Below are 16,889 nucleotides of genomic sequence, written 5' to 3'. Positions count from 1 at the left end.
GTCATGGCGGTCCATTTGCTTGAGCGCAAGAGAGGGCGCCACCGCCTCAGCGCTCGCCGTGTGGCAAGAGAGAGCGAACGGCGCGCGTTGACTACGGAAACGCTCTTTCTGCGATGAACGCTGAACTACCAGCTCGCAAGGAACGAGAACTCGCCCTCGCGCGCGAGAGACAACGCCGACGCAGGCAGCGTCTGCTAGCGAGTTTCTTGATTGAAAAACCGACTGCTCGCGCTGCACAACCGTTCACCGGCCACCCCGCATATATAGGCACTGGATCTTGACCTGTAAAGTAGTGCCCGTGGGAGATTTCTCTTGTGCGTAGCTGAACAGTAAAGATTCGCAGAGTCACGTTAACTAAAAGGGGAGTGCAGGTCTGTGTGTGTAATCTTTCTTCTGTCTCTTAGTGCCCATTAGCAGGGATTTTGCTGTGGGAAACATCGGCGCACACTGCATGCTTCGGCCCTCTACAGGTTTCACGTTAGTGGAGCTGAAACACCCTTCCTTACATGCTTCGCCCCTCCCAAATATTTTCAAGTTGTGGGCAATACTGTGCATATAAGCCATCACACCTACTCTGCAGCCCGAGTACTCCGAAACTTCATGCCTATTTTCTTTACGAGAATATTTGAGAGTGTGTTCGGCAACAGACACCTGTAACAGAACTGAATAGTTTCTTCAAGCCCAGCTTGCCTGTTTGCTCGTGAATGATTCGTTCTTGATTAGGAACTCGGATCAAGTGATTGAGTTCTTGAAGGACCAACCCCGTAATTGTTACTACGGCTTTTTGGTCGACATAAAAGACTTATATCATTCAATCTCTCACGGTGCTCTGTTGCCTTCCATTCAACATACCATAGATGAATATGGCGCCACCATAGAGTTTCATACAATAACGTAGAGAGGGAAACTCGCGCTGCGATCTTTCATACCCTATGGGAAGTACAGGGTTCGGATAAGATTGCGTTAGCTAGCGAACTGTCTATGAATGTTTTCCTACAGTTTCAGTTTCTTTGCGAGGCGTGGGCAGTGGGGTGCGTTGCAAAGCACTCAAGCAGTGCCTTTGTTGTTCAAAGCGGCTGAAGACCGCTAGGTTTTTTGGTTTGCTGCGATGTTGTAGCTTTACAGGTTCTTTTGACAGTTTTAGGAAAGCGTCGTGCACTCATCACTGCGCATAGATGCAGCGCCCCATGCCAGTCCAGGAAACTGCATAGAGTTCACGTTTTGTGATAAGCGCTACATGTCAAAACTCTTTCAACTCGACTGCACAACGATGTCGAAGCTAACTAGACGCACCATCACGCTCCTCTGACTTCACTTCACAACAAAATGAGTGATGCGTTGGGGGCAGACCACTTGGGCAGACGCACCTGGCATCGCAGCAGATGATACGTGAAGTGTCAGCCACTCAATATGCTATGGATAAAATCCGTAAACAGGGGGTGGGTGCTCGAGCCGACGTCTCGACAGGGACTTGTCTTCTTCAAGGCTGGAACTCATTTCCTTAGCTATCGTGTGTATATGCTTCGTGCCCTCTCTACCAGCAAGGGAGAAGGGGGGGGGGAGGGGCCACCGTGACGACTGGGTGAATCATAGAGAACGCGAAAAAAAAAGAAACAAAATGCGGGGGGCGGGGGGGGGGAGGGTATACATTTCGCTGAATGATTGTCAGTGGAAGCTCGTGGCAGTTTAACGATAGTAGGTTTGAAATTCCTAGAAGAAGGATTTAACTCTCATTGGTTTTCATTGTGTATGTACCATACCGAATAGATTCAAGAGCCCCCTTGGAAACGTTAATACCTGCTGGCTGGAGTGTATTGAACTTGTAAATAAAGTATGACTGTACATTTCCTGTCTCGTGGGGACCAGAAGTTTGGCTGAAGTCTGTAAAGTTTGAGATCTTCGAAGTTGTGACCTGCTACATTAAAATGCTGTGCCACTGCTTTGGGTAACTTCTTCGCTGTGTCCGCGCGATGCCCATTTAATCTAACATTAACAGGTTGTCCCATTTCGCCAATGTACCGTTTGTGACAATATGAACATTCGATCATGTAGATAACGTTTGAACTAGTGCAGATAAAACTAGATTTTATGATGGACGTAATCACTCCGGTGCTTTAACTATAACGTCATCTTGAAGGTACTTACAAGTCTTACATCTTGAACGAGAACAAGGTGTTATGTGGGCAGTAGAATGAGGGTTTACTTTTGCATGCACTAACATGTCCTTAAAATTCCTATTGCTGCAATACACGTACTTTGGTACTGCGGGAAACGCTTTTCTAAGGCGCTCGTTGCTTGCCAGTATTCGGTAATACTTACGGAGGATATTATTTATGTTTGGTAGCGCATTTGAGTATTTGGTTATAAATGCTGGCGGCTGGTTAGGCTCTGCTATGGGGGCGCTTTGAGCTAGTGATAATTTCCTATCTAGTTGACATGCTTCGTTGAAGACCTTGTTTAGAGCGTCTTGCGGGTAATTACTTTTAACTAATGCTTCCTTTAGGTTGCCTAAGTGGTGAACCTAGTCGCTGTCATCGCTACAGATCCTTCTTATACGCTTCGCCTGTCCCTACAAATATCAGTTGTTTGCAGTACAAAGTGCATATTATGCCTTACAGATGTGTAGCGGGCACCATGATTCTCCGAACAATGATGAAAAATGGCACAGTGGCTGCTTCGCTACTTCAAAAAAATTACGGTGATTTATGACGTAGTGGGTACATTGCATGCGTACTTGTATTAGTTGCCCCATGAGAGTCTACAACGGGCTCTAGAAAGGCCGCTCTTCCAGCTGTCGCTGTGACTGTGCTGCGTGTTCTGCGGAGGCCTGGTGATTTTTTTTATCAGAACAGCGGTCTCGCACATCAGAAAGTACATTCAATGACGTGCTGCTTCCGAGATTGTGCTCACTCCCTTGACACAAAGCATTGAGCCCGCTGAAAAATCGCAATTGACTTATGGGAAAGTAAATACTATGACTTTGAAACGTATACTTGTTTACGCCAGTTGGTAGGAAATTGTGGTAGAGTTACTTCCGCTCCTCTGAAGAACATGGGAACAGCGTGTTTTACACCTCTCCCACCTTCTTAAGAGGAGGTCGAGTAACTATATCCCAAATCAAATATTTTTCACGATTACCTTAACTTCAATTTTTTGTATAAAACACCGTTACGAACCGTTTACTGTCGTGTAACGCGCCGGAGAAGTTATGTACACCAATATGGACGCAGGTACCGAAGAGGTTAAGCAGAGGTGGGCCTAGTGCTGCAGTGTTCGATATGTCATTGACCAGCACGACGCAACACGCAGGAAAGCACAGCAGACGGACGCACTGAGCATCGTTAGATAGAAAGAGCAAGATTTATATATGGTTGGCGTAGAACACTAAATAAGTGTGAAGAATGCGTAATCCAAGACACATTATTTGCCTAAACAATTTAACGTTGACAGCCATCATAATACCTTGAAACTCTTCCGTATATCCTTCACCGTACTATGCAAAACAAACGTTTGATTTGATTTGAAAACTCTAATTTTCATTTTCTGTCTTCCTTCCTGAAGAAATGTCTCAAGGACTTCCACGGCGACCTTGTCAAGAAGCGTAGCAAGGCCTGACTTCATTTTAGGAAAGAGCGCCGTGGTGCCAAGTTTCAAGAAATCAAGTCATCTGAGAAAGCACCGCCATATGGACACTTTCCATCGTGTGTCTGCGAGGCCTCGTTCGCACTAATAAGCTCACAAGGTTCCTCGTGCATTCACTTGAGACGACGCGCAGGTGAAAGCCATCTTCTTTTTCTTCTCAGCCGATGTATTATTGATCGGGGTGTGCGAATAGTGAAATTTCACCTCGAATCGAATTCGAATCGAATAGTGCTGAATAATGGCCAAAAATGTCGAATAGGGAATTGAATAGTGAATAGCATACTTATACGAAGTGTGTACAGCCGGCTACGGCAACACAAATGAAAAATCAGGGACGCTACGGCGTGCCGACAGTTTTTTAGGGGCGAAGCTCCTTAATGGTGCATCCAGACGACGGGCCAAACCGCTCTTTTGGCCCGCGGCCTCGCCGTCACGTGACCCTCCACTTCCGGTTGGGGGAGTCCGTAGCTGGGCCGCGGATCGGGAGGGCCAACAATGCCGAAAACATTTTCACGAACCGTCCGTCCCCATCCTCGCCTGCGGGCCGCGTGCTCGGAGGGGTGGGGGTGTCCACAAGACAGGTTTTTTGCTTCTTTTTCGGTAGCCGAGTGCGCCGGCGGCTCTTCGAACTTGCGGTTTCTCTTTCGAGACGCGGCGCGCTGCATCGTCTGCGGTTGGAACAGGGCTCGGCCCGTGCTTTATTCCTCCCGTTTCGGACTGCACGTGTGTATCGCGCAAGCGGACGGGCCACTCGCGTTCCTACTGTCACGTGACTGAGCCGCCCGCGGGTCGGTCCGTCGTCTGGATACACCATAAAGCGGCACCCGTTCGTCCCTCGTAGTGCGTAACCAGTCGTAACGCTTGTAGCAGATCTTGACCTCCAAGGTGGTGCCGGTGGGAGATTTTCTCCTGTGCGTTGTTGAACAATAACAAAATTCGCAGCGCGCGCGTTTAACTAAAGCCGAATTCTTCTGTCTCTCGTTCCCCATTAGCAGCCATTGGCATGTTCCAGTAGGAAACGTTAGTAGAAGTAGAAGTGTAAGTGTTAGCTAAAAGCCGACTTCTCTGTCTCTCATTCCCATTAGCAGCCATTGTTTACCTCCGAGGTAGTGCCTGGTGAGATTTCTCCTGTGCGTGAATAAACAATAAAAATTTTGTTCAAAACGCCGTTGATTGATGAAATAAAACCAACGAAAGACGCCAGATGTTTCTAAAGCAAAAAGAAAAGACGCCAGATGTTTCTAAAGCAAACGAAAGGACGCAGCTGCTTAACGAAAGACGCAGATGTTTTCTAAAGCAATGATTTTTCTAAACAATGAAAATTCACAGCGTACATGTTAAAATTAAGTGAGGTGCAAGTCGTCACAACTCTCATCGAACCTTTAGTATAAACGCGCCCGATCTGACGTCGGTGATGATGTACTGGGCAGAATTCACGGAAGATTCACGGTTTACCGATGAACCTCCGCAGCTTCGCCCACTCATCATCATTCACTCCGTGGATATGCTGTGATTTTTTTGATCACTTGTTCGGGAGTGGCTTTTGTTTCAGGTTTTATCGGCGCGCAAGCATGTTGATAGAAGAGCCTTAGAGCCGCCATTCCAGTCAGCAGCGCCATTCCTAACCTCCTGACGACAAAGAGAGGGGGGTACGTTAGCTATAGTTTTTTCCACATGGTCGTGCAATACGGCCCATATCCGACAACGGTAATGTTGTGCTTCATCGCCATGGGTGTTCCGGGCCCAAAAATCTTCGGGCGCCCGTTCACAGCAGCGTTTTAACTGCGCACCGGAACGATGCGAGTTTCTCAACGAGTGGTTCGGTGCGGCAGAGGCGACTTCCCAACGTGAACGAATTCTTACATTTAATGCCAATGAATGAGGGCTTCGCAGGCCAAAGCCAGGACGTTTTGCGGCGCTTGCGGCATACGCGACCGAACCACGCAAGAAGTCCGTGCCTTTGTTTCAGGAACGAAGTTGTGAAGGGCTTGACAGTTTTCTCATCTGTTCTACGTGCGGAAATAATATAATCTCCTTTAAGATCAGCATGCGCTTGCTTTTGAACCAGGATGCCGGTAAAAGTTTGAACGAAAAGCCTACTGTAACGATGTTAGCGTTTGTTTTAGCCACCCCACCCTAACCAAGTGGCACCATTGGCCTTTGTCGCGTTTTAGATATTCGTCCTGTCGAATTATTCGAAACTTCGAATGCTAGCTATTCGAAAGTCGAATCGAATTATTCGATTAGACACTATTCGATTCGAACTCGAAACCCGCATATTCACACACCCCTAAAATCTATTGATCCTGCCCGCCCCCACCGAAAGCTTTCTGCGCCTAACGTGGTGAAAGAAAATAGCGCGAAAAAACTTAAGACAAGACGAAGAAGGCTACAGCACAAGCCCAGTAAGCCTTCTTCGTCTTGTCTTACGTTTATTCGCGCTATTTTCTTTCATCATGAATTACCAACTCGCCCAACAGTCAATTCTCCTAACGTGGTTTTGCACTGCCTTCAAGATCGGAGGCACCTGCCCTGGTCTTGCATTGCCTTCGCTATCGGATCACCATTGACCAAGCTACGATGTCATGTGATGACGCCATCACGTCAAGTTACGTCACCTCGCCGTAACGTCCTAATGACACAATAATGACATCATTAATTCTATCGATCTGAGACATCATCGTGAAATAAAGTTTGCTAAAACTGCTGCTTGGGCGAGTTGGTTCATGACTAAGATAAGTTTACCAGCGCAAAAAAGCGAAGTAGGCTACCTACGGCGCCTGCCTTTTCACTAGTGTTTTACCCCGTGCTTTACACATTTCTTATATTACATTTTTACATTTTAGTTTCTAACGTTTTCGATCTTTTTTATCTTTCTTGTGTGGCTGCCTTGGCTTCTCTAGCTTTAACGTGTTTGCCTGTCGGTTTTAGGATCAATTATACTTTTCACTTCTTTCATATCGGGGACGTACTTTGTGGCGTAAGAACTTCCCGACTGCGCGGTTACCTTCGGTTGATTGTCTTTTCGACAAGCAGTTGTCACGTGGTTTTCATCGCTTCTTTCCTTCATGTTTTCTTTCTGTTGCTTCGATGCGTGCCTAGAAAAAGGCCCTGCGTTCGAAGTAAATAAACCAGTTGTGAGTTCAGCGCTGTGTGGGTGTGTGTGTCCTTCCTATGTGTTCCGTCCTTTTTTCGCGCTGGTAAATTTATCTTCTTCATCGCGAAGTCATATGGTGACGTCATCACGTGATGCTGATTTCTTGCGTCACTCGTCCCCAACGCCACGGGACTCCGACGGTCAAATTTCGCGTTCGACGAGGCATTTAAGGCCTTCGCCTTAATATGTGGCTGGGGAAGGAAAAGGGGGTGCCAATTCTTCTGCGCGTTCGTTGTTCGCATTTGTTCCGCCGCCGCCGCATCTACCTACTCCCGGACATCATGCATTGTGAACACAAATCAGCCCATACTAGCTGATATGCCGTTTTACCCCCCAAGCCCGAAATACAAACTGCCTCAGGTTGCACCAGAGTAAAATGGGGGTAGCAAATAAAAAGAAAAACACGGTGATGTTGCATTGATGGGGGATCTTTTTATACAATCATTTGGTCACGAACCAATCTGTAAGCCATCGGCCATAGTAGAGATGGCCATCATCCTGTGCATCAACTTCGCAAAAAGCTGATTCTTCCGATAGATTTGAAATAACACAAGCAGCGTCAACGCTCCGCTTTTTTGTTCGGAATAACCGCGGCTCAGGGTTGTCAACCGAAGGGTAATTACCCTACTTGTAGGGTATTATCGGAATTTTTCGGGCAGCGTGGAGTAGGAGGGCGGTAATACGATTTTCTTATCATGCGTAGGGTAATTAGTTTCCATTTTTCGTTTATCATCAATTAGGAAAAGGTGTGGACGATCGACGCGACGTTCCTAAATGCATCCGGGGTGACATTCCCAAATACATCCGAAAACTAAATCTTTATTTGAATAAAAGTGGAACTGCCTTAATTCACATGTAACCAGCATTGGGCAGACGCGAAAGATAATACCTTAATCTTTCGAGGGCGGGGCGATTAATACAATCAATGCATATTATTACTACGTTACGGCGTAATCTTTTCCCGATAAGTGAAGGTTCTCATCCTATAAAAAACCTTATAAATTCACAGCTCAACTTTCTGAGCCATAGTGCAGATTAACGTTAGTTTACCTGCTTTTTTTGTTATCTGCCTACTTTTCTGCCACCAATCCCCCAGCTCATCTTTTACTTATTTCTATTCTGTTTACCTTTCCAATGTTGTCCCCAAAACTCAGGGGTTCATGTAGGCTAGTGCCTTAACACACCACCGGGTGGATGTCTTCACATACAATTAAACATGCTCCGTCGTTTCCTTGCCTTCCCTGCGCATGTGCATTTCTCTTCTTCACTGAATCTGGATTTATAACTATGCCTACTAAGGCAACCCGACCTCGCTTCAAACGGCAAAGCACACCCCTCTGAATTATCGTAAAGTGCACCCTTGCTTATTTTGTCTTTACCCTTTCGGTGGTCACCCAGAATCGGTTTCATTCCATCACTGCTATTCAATACGTCTTTTCCGCTTCTCTGGATTTTCGTTTAACGCTCTTTGTCCCCTTAGCGCGTAGCTACCAGCCGTATATACTTGCTGATGAGTCTGTTAGTTCTTTTTGGCAACTGTGAGTCAACCCTCTTCCCATACAAATACCGGAACGCTTTCTCTTCCTGTCTTTTGTCTTTCATGTTCCTTATTCTTTCTTCGATATTTTTGCAAACCAGTTTTCAAATTGGCTACCGAATTCAGCGCCACAACACGTGTGCATGTGGTGCAGTGAAGTGCAGTCTGTAACTTTTTATTATTACAAGTGCGCTATTTTTAGGCGTAAGGTAAAATGTAGGGTAGTAAAAAAAATGTGTAGGTTAAAGTAGGGCAATTTTCACCGTGACGTAGGGTCAGGCCCGTAGCCGGGGGGGGGGGGGGCGGGCTAGGGGCCTGCGCCTCCAACCCCCCGAAATTTTGGCGAAGTAGGTGTTCTTACCAAAAAGAAATAATGAAAATAAGCGTTTTCTCCAATAGTCAAGGTTTTCAGCAAGTGCCCCCCCCCCCCCCCCAGAAAATAAATCCTGGCTCATGACGCAGTGGCGCACGTGTTTGTGGTAAGGGCTTCATATTTATGTAGATCCTGTACTGCTGGCTCACACCCAATCAGGGGGATTGGCCAAGAACCGGGTAGCTTAGAAAAATTATTTAAAAACTAGTAATGAGAATAATTTCCTATTTGTATAACAAAAAAAATTTTTACAAGTTAATTTTGTGAGAATAATAATTAAAAAAAAGGAAAAATGTGGGTGGAATTAATTTTCATCAAATAAGAAATACATAAATATAGAAACGAATCTTGCTGTACTTTGCTTCTGGTTTACTATGTAACTTTGGAACTGTGGTCATTGTGTAAATCTCTTTGATTGTTCTATGAAATCTTGCATGGCCTCGCATACTTGCCCGCTGCTGTGCCCAAGGGTAAGTGCACCTAGAGATAGTAAATTTGAGGTTCTCAACTCTAATCCCATGATGTGGGCACTAGTTATGTGCTTCTTTCTCATCTGGCATTATCATAATCATCATCATCCGTTTGTCTCTCGGTCCTCATCATCACCGTGTGTCCTTGTCATCATCATCAGGTGTGTGCGCGCTGTGCCCGTTTTATTCCGAGGCCTTGAGCTTAATAAACGTCGTTTCAACCAAGACGTCATAATATGTTTTCTTGTGCTGCTATTTTGGGAGATATCTTGTCTGATTTTGGTCGTAATTCATAAATAAGCAAGCTCATCCAAGAATAAACCGTTAGTTGAAGTCAACACTCTGTCCCGTGTCTTCCTTGTGTTTCGTATCGTTTGTGCTGTTTTTTTAGCTATGGCTTCTTCTTCTTCTCCTTCTTATTTTTTTGCTATTACAGTCCTGCTGCAAAGCAAATCTTCTGTAATGGGTGTCTGTCTGTTGATGAGACCTGCAGTAACAGCCCCAACAAGATGCATCGCTCAGAGTCTAGTAAAAACATCGGTAAGACCCAACGATCCTCTCACGGACGCTCTATTTATGCGCGCAGACTTATTCACGCTGTCGTCGCAGCTTCTGCCATTTGGGGTTCACCCTGGCAAAGCATAAAAATGAGCTAGGTTGTCGTGGGTCACGCTTAAATTGCAGGGAATTGCTGTCATTGGTTGATGCATTAGCCGTACGTTATGCAGCAAAATTGTTCTTTACTGTGATGAGAATATTAATATAACAAGTTTAAGAAGCAAATCGCAATGCTCTTGCTGAAAAAATCAAGCATTGGTAATATTATCTGGAATGTTACACGCATTATCTCGAGTAGTTGACATGGTTTCACTACTCATACCATTTCTTAAGCAGCGGCAGACGTGGAAAAAACAAAGGCCGAAACTGAGCCATCATCGGAGCGTAATCCTTGGGTGTTCAGAAACAAGCTGGCGTAATTTCAGCGCATTTAGTCGAGCACCTAATTTATAATGAATATTTTTATAAACACGCTAGCGGCCCGAGAGTCTGACAGCACTGGCGCACTCGCGAGCCGTGTCGTACAAGCCGCTTGCTTTGCGAGCATCTGTATTCCGGCCGACGATTTTGTTTCGTGGTCAGCTGCGCGTACAATAGAGGTATTTCAGCTTTCTTCAGCTTGACATTCGAAACTGAATTATTTGCAGCGGCTGAAACTTAGGTAGAAGGTGAGGGCTCCACTCCATGAAAAAGATGACGTCACACAGGCCATGGGGATTGGCGGTCCCCGGCAGTGGGCGGGTTTTATAGCAGGCGACTTCTAGGGCTCATTTTGCAATGAAATATTTGTTTGCAGTCCATTGTTTATAGATGTACAGGTACAATGGACCCTCTAGTACTATTTTTCGCTGAAAGCCGCAGTTTGGTGGATGAGCGTGTGACGGCCCCTTTAGCATTCTTTAAGGAATATAGACTGAGGTACAAGGCAAAGCAGCACTTCAGAAACATGCTTCGTCGTTCTGCATGTTCACCAACTACCTTGACGCCTGTACCCTGGTTTAATCATCATCTTAACACAGCGCACACACTCCCAAATAGCCACCTACCCTTTCTGAATACCGCATAAGCCAGCTTCATACCATTATCCGCATTTATCTGTCAGTATAGCATTGTAGAACTGCCACCGCGTCGCATTGCAGGTACACGCCTATGCAGAGGTCATTGCCGAGAATTCGCGTCACCTTGATGTCGAATACTTCCCTGATGACACAAAGTAGATCTGTTAAATGCTGTACTAAAGCCTGTGTTAAAGTCTGTGAAATACGCATTAACAGAGCCAGCGTAAGTGAACTATTTGAATAGCGATTGTATATAGTATTGCCAAAGATTCTCAGTAATATCGGTGTAATACGGTGCACTGCTGATTGCGATTAAGCCCGACCTTGATCAAATCGCTCAACAGTGATAGGCTCCCTTCTGCAGATCGCGTAAAGAAGCCAGTTTTAATCAAGAAATTCGATCTGTATCCGGCCGATCGCGATCAAAATGGACCGTTTGACACCGCTTTAAGCGATCTTCATGAATTTGAATCCTGATGGACACGCTGTTACAATTATTTGCTTCTGTGTTGACTCTGGACATGAACGTGTTCCTTCAAAAGTGTTTCAGGTGTCACAAGTATGCAACTAATCCGCCTTTGTGCTCCCTATTGCATCTCTCTAGATCTGTGTTTTGTAGTTAAAGCTAGGTCCCGTTGTCTGACGGTAAGGGTGCATGTCCTGCATCCTTTAACAAAGCGGTTTCTAATAACCAAATATGCTGCATTGACGCCCCTACTGCGCCTCACTGATTCGCTGCAGTGCAGCAATACCTACTGGTTACACCTGACTTTCAAGCCCAATAAACAAGCGTTGTGCATTTCGCTTGTTTGGACACTGTAAATGTCACGATGTCGTTTACTGCAGTAGGAACACGCGGACCCAGGCGAAAAACAGCATACACGCGAGGATCGATTTCTGCAAACATTTTATTTCGATATCAGCCCTAATTGCACGAACAGCCATTCTCGTGGTGCGTATTAATAATCATATCTTGGTTTTGGGACGTTAAACCCCAGATATCATCATCATGTTGCGTATTAGTGCACCTCTTGGGTGATGCCAAATAAAAAGCGCTAAAAATCTTTAAAATTTACATGATTCAGATCACAAGCGGTCGTAATGCATTTTATATGAGAATGTCATAGGGGTGCTGTTACGTTGCGATGTATGTGTGGCATTCCTTGGGAAGAACCACACCGCTCGGCTGTTGGGTACGAACTGCTTTTATTGCCAAAAAACGACGCCTGCTCGCGAAGGCGCGGTCCATGCGAAGCGTCCCTCGTGAAGGGGAAAGCGTAACCCAATATACCTTGTCGCTCTGGCCGCGCGGCTGAGTGACCGGAAACCGGTGTTTGCGAGTCCTATTTGCCGGGAGCGGCAGTGCGTCGCCTGTCGAACATCACATCCCTCCCCTCTTAGACGGAGTCGCCATAGCGGTCTCGGGGCTGACGATGTCGCTGCGGACGTGATGCCGTTGTCGTGTCCGGCTGCGTCGCTAGTTCCTTGTGGCCCTGGCTCTTCTGTTAGGCTGAACTCTGATGGCACAGGGTATTGTGTTGGCGGATCCAGCATGTACGGATCCGCCAACATGTACGGATGTGGCTTGGCGAGTTGTTGCGAGTTGCTCTCCGTGCTCGCTTGACATGCGGCCTTCCGCCTGACTTTTGTCGACCCCCGGTTTTATGTGGTTTAGATGCCTTAGAAACATTCCCGTTTCAGATTTAATCCTCTAAGACCTGTGCAACGTTGAGCAGAGAGTTGCGCCGTGCAAATTCGCGAACACCTCTGCTGTGGTTGGTAGAGGGTAGGAGGCCTTCTTCGCCGCTGCGTTAACAGTGCTCCTGTAGTCACCTCACACACGCAATGTTCCATAATGTTTCCGAACGAGGACCAGCGGTGTCGCCCAGTTGGAATGCCGTATCGGTGTGCGGATGCCCTGACGTTGCAGGTGATCAAGTTCATCTTCCATAGCCCCCTGCAGGGCAAGAGGCACATGACGAGCCTTACAAAACTTGGTGCTTGGGTTTTTTTCCAATTCCAGGTGAACCAAGGAGCCTGTGTAGCCGTCAATGTCCTCTCTGAACACATCTGGGTGTCTTGAGATGACTTCCTTGATCTCATCTGTTGGATGTTCCACCTGGTTGATTCCGTGGACCTGGATATGGAGAGAGGTGAACCAGTCTAGTCCCAAGAGTTTGCATCCAGCTTCTTTCATCACCAGCAACGGTAGCACGCAATCGTCTGACTTAAACTTCACCTGAACATGTGCGGTTCCCAGAACACGCAGTTCCTCTCCCGACCAAGTGCGCAAGTCGAGTGGCTCCCTTAAAAGTTGGGGGGCGTCACTTGGCCACGCTTTGTGGTAGGTCTTCCCGCTTATCAGGGAGCGTGCGGCACCCGTGTCAACTTCAAACTTGTCGCTCTATTTCTACGTTTAGCAGGAACTGGGGGCAGTGTGTGTGCCCATGTATGCAGCTCGTAACAGGAATCACTGCTTCCTGTTCCATCGTACACAAGAATGGGTTGACACTGTGCGTTTGTTGCCTGGTGTTTGCACGTGCTTCCTTTTCTTGCTTCTTGCCTGCAATGCAGGCACCTTCGATATGGCCCACTTTGGAGAAAAACGGCACTCTGCTGTTTTGAATATGCACGTCGAAGGGTCGTGCCAGCCATCACATCGGTAGCAACGGCGTCAGGAAGGCAGTTTTTACAGCGAAAGCTGTTATGGATATAATTTCAGCGGCCGTTCTTGGCGCCGTAGTTCTCCGCCATCGCCGCCGGTGTCCATAACCACTATCGCTCGAAATAAGAAAAGAAAAACGAAATAAGAAAAAACTTACAGGATGGAACGAGGTTCGAACCTGGGCCCTCTGCGTGGGAGCCCAGTATTCAACTTCTGAGCCATGCCGCTGCTTGAAACCGCTTTGCAAGAAGGTCCTATACAGGCTTCATGTCGGAAAGGAACCACATTAGCATATGCAATATAGCGTGGTAGAAGAGTAAAATAAGCACCAAGCGTCGCACAATGCGAATTCTGTAACCAGGCGTCACACAATGCGAATTGCGCAACGAGTAGGTTGTTGAAGGCTTCCAACCCATTACAAAGGGCTCTGCCATAATTCTTCGTCGTCATCAGGTACAGCATCAACAAAGTGCGCATAATGCCTTAGATGTGTTTAGCAGGTACCACGGCTCTCCGTAGAATGACGAAAAATGGCACGGCGCCTGCTGCCTTACTTCTCAAAAACTACAATGATTTATAGCGTAGTGGGTTCCTCGCAAGTGCACTTGTATTGGTTGCCAAGGAAGCTCATAAGCGCATGATCCATTTCCTCGGGGTCTCAGTAAAATTACAATGGTTTATAGCGTAGTGGCTTCTTCGCAAGTGCACTTGTATTGGTTGCCAAGGAAGCCCATAAGCGCATGATCCATTTCCTCGGGGTCTCAGTAAAGGTCTTCGCCCCCCCCCCCCCCCCGTCTCTCTCCCACGTCAACGTATGTTATACAGCATGACGGGAGAGGGAAATAGCGAACGGGCGTCACCCAATGCAAATTGCATAACTGGTGGGCCGTTTAAAGCTTCAAACCCATTACAAAGGGCTGAGCCATAATTCTTCATCGTCATCAGTCGTCGCGTCAACAAAGTGCTCATAATGCCTTACAGACGTGTAGCTGGTGCCTCGCTTCTCCGCAGAATGACGATTATTGTCTCAGTAGGTGCTTCCCAACTTCACAAAAATTGTGATTTATGGCGTAGTGGGTACCATTCTACTGTATTAAAGACGATAGTCTTTCTTGGGGAACTTAAACGCAGAAATTTTGGTCTGTCTGTCTTTCTGTTTGTCTGCACGTCCCTCGATTCAGCCACTCGGCCAAAGTTGAACCACTTGCCCAAGGGCCAGCCGTCTTGAACTGGTACGGCTGTTCATACTTGTGAACGTTGTCGATCAAAAAGTAAATATCATGCATATCTGAGGTGCAACATCACTAGGTAAGTATTAGGTGGCGTGTTCCTTTAATAGAAAATGCATACATACGTAATTTTAAGGACCCTAGTTTCTTAAGCTGCGCTGAAAATGCATAAGAATGGAAGCTTGAGCGAGTTGGTATGCGTTCATCTTTGTTGAAACAGCGCTCACTAGACGACGACGAAGTAAAAGAAGGCACAGGACAGGCAGCGCCTGTCCTGTGCAACGCCAGGCCTGTGCTGAAATCGCAGCACAGTCACAGCGAAAGCTGGAAGAGCGGCGTTTCTAGAGCCCGTTATAAGCTCTCTTGGGGCGACAATAGAAAAAATTGGCCGCGTATCTGCGTGCTTCGCTGCAAATGTCGTGTAAAGACGATAGAAGAGGCGCTGTGTGAGATATGGACGCCATCTGGCAATACGTCGGGAAACATGAGTGCTGTGTTGCGTGCTGGTAGTCCCGGCGCAGCAGCAGGCGAAGACCGGCGGTGACCAACGCGACCGGCGGGGACGCCAGCCAGCCCGAAAACGCGGTTTGGCGCGAAGCGCTGAAGCAGAGAAACGTCCGCACTCAACGAGTACTCTCCACACACTCTTTTATTTACACGTCGCCATTTTATTTACACAACCGGCAGCCTGAAGGCCGCCCCACAACGCTGCTTTTTCATTTTTTAAATATTTTTTTTCACCTTCTTGGCCTTCTCAAAACTAAAGTTTTTCAACACCAACCCATGGCATTCGTACAGTGCAACAGAACCGAAACCGAAACACAACAATGAGCTCGTGCGAAGGGCACGGGGGAAGGCAAATTTCAGCGCTGTCGCATTTTCAGCTTTGTTGAAACAGCGCTCACTAGACGACGACGAAGTAAAAGAAGGCACATTAGCTACGTCGACAAGGTTTTAGATGTTTTTAAAGCTAATGGTAAAGGCCTCACTTTTTACCCATGAGAACCCCATTGGAAATAGCATACAGTTTTTAGATTTGAGACTAACTTTTTCAGAGGATCACGTTTGCTGGTGCTATTTACCGAGAGCAAAAAAAGAACTGTTGCCGTACGAGTCTTCCCACTCCAAGCTAGTGAAGAGGGCCATTGCCACACTGTGTCTGGGATCCTCGCTCAAAAAGTCTTGTGAGCACAAGATGCGGGACAGCTTTCTTCACCAATTGGATCGGCTATCAAAAGCCGGCTTCCCTCATACGGTCATTGCATCTGTGGCAGGATCTCTGCACCGCAAGCTAAAAGCAGGGGCGCGGGAAAACGTGGCTACAGCTGGTGAGCGGAGCGGCCAACGGCCGGTTGTTGTGCCTTACTTGCATAAGGTGCGCCACAGTTTGAAAAAGGTGGCTCACAGGTACGATGTACCTGTGGTTTTTTCCGCACCCAACAAGCTGGCCCAACTCTGCCCCCGCATCATGGGCGCCTCAAAGACGGGCTGCCAAGTCAAGCATGCCACCCCATACACTCGGTGTGCGACGGGGGTAGTATATGAAATACCACTAACTTGTGGGAAGTCCTACGTAGGACAAACGGGCAGATGTGTTAATGACCGCATGAGGGAACACGCAAACAATCTAAAGAAGGATTTCACTGCGCACCTTTCGGCGCATTGTAAGACCTGCTCTTGTGTGCCAAGATTTTATGATGTGAGGATTCTGGGCAGAAGCCATGATAAAACGGCGCGTGAACTTCTCGAGGCTTTCTACATCAAAGAGAAGAATGATGATTGCGTCAGTCAGACGTCTGTCTTCCTGTACAATGTGGAACACAATTTTTTGAAATCTTTGATATGATACGCCCCCTATGGTTGTGACGTTGCGTTTGCGCATTGGGATGTGTATATATGTGCCACAATCTTGTAGTCTTCATTAAAGTTGTGTGTAGCGCCTGTCCCGTCGGTTTGTGTTCCTTACTTTGTGGTGTGTGTGTTTTTAGTGCTGCATTATGTCATTTTTCCCGAGAAGGGCTCGATGGCGCCGTACATTCCTCCTGTAGCCATTGCACGTAAATTCGAAGCTGCGCTCTCTTCACAATCCCTTCCTCGTCGCCAGTGTTACGTTGCGGGGTTTGTGTGGCATTCCTTGGGAAGAACCACACCCGCTCGGCTGGGGTACGAATGGTTTTTTGCGCAAGGAAAAAAACGTCTC

Source organism: Rhipicephalus sanguineus, chromosome 10 (genome assembly GCF_013339695.2).
Source record: "Rhipicephalus sanguineus isolate Rsan-2018 chromosome 10, BIME_Rsan_1.4, whole genome shotgun sequence".
Taxonomy (NCBI): domain Eukaryota; kingdom Metazoa; phylum Arthropoda; class Arachnida; order Ixodida; family Ixodidae; genus Rhipicephalus; species Rhipicephalus sanguineus.
This window is presented reverse-complemented; position numbering follows the sequence as displayed.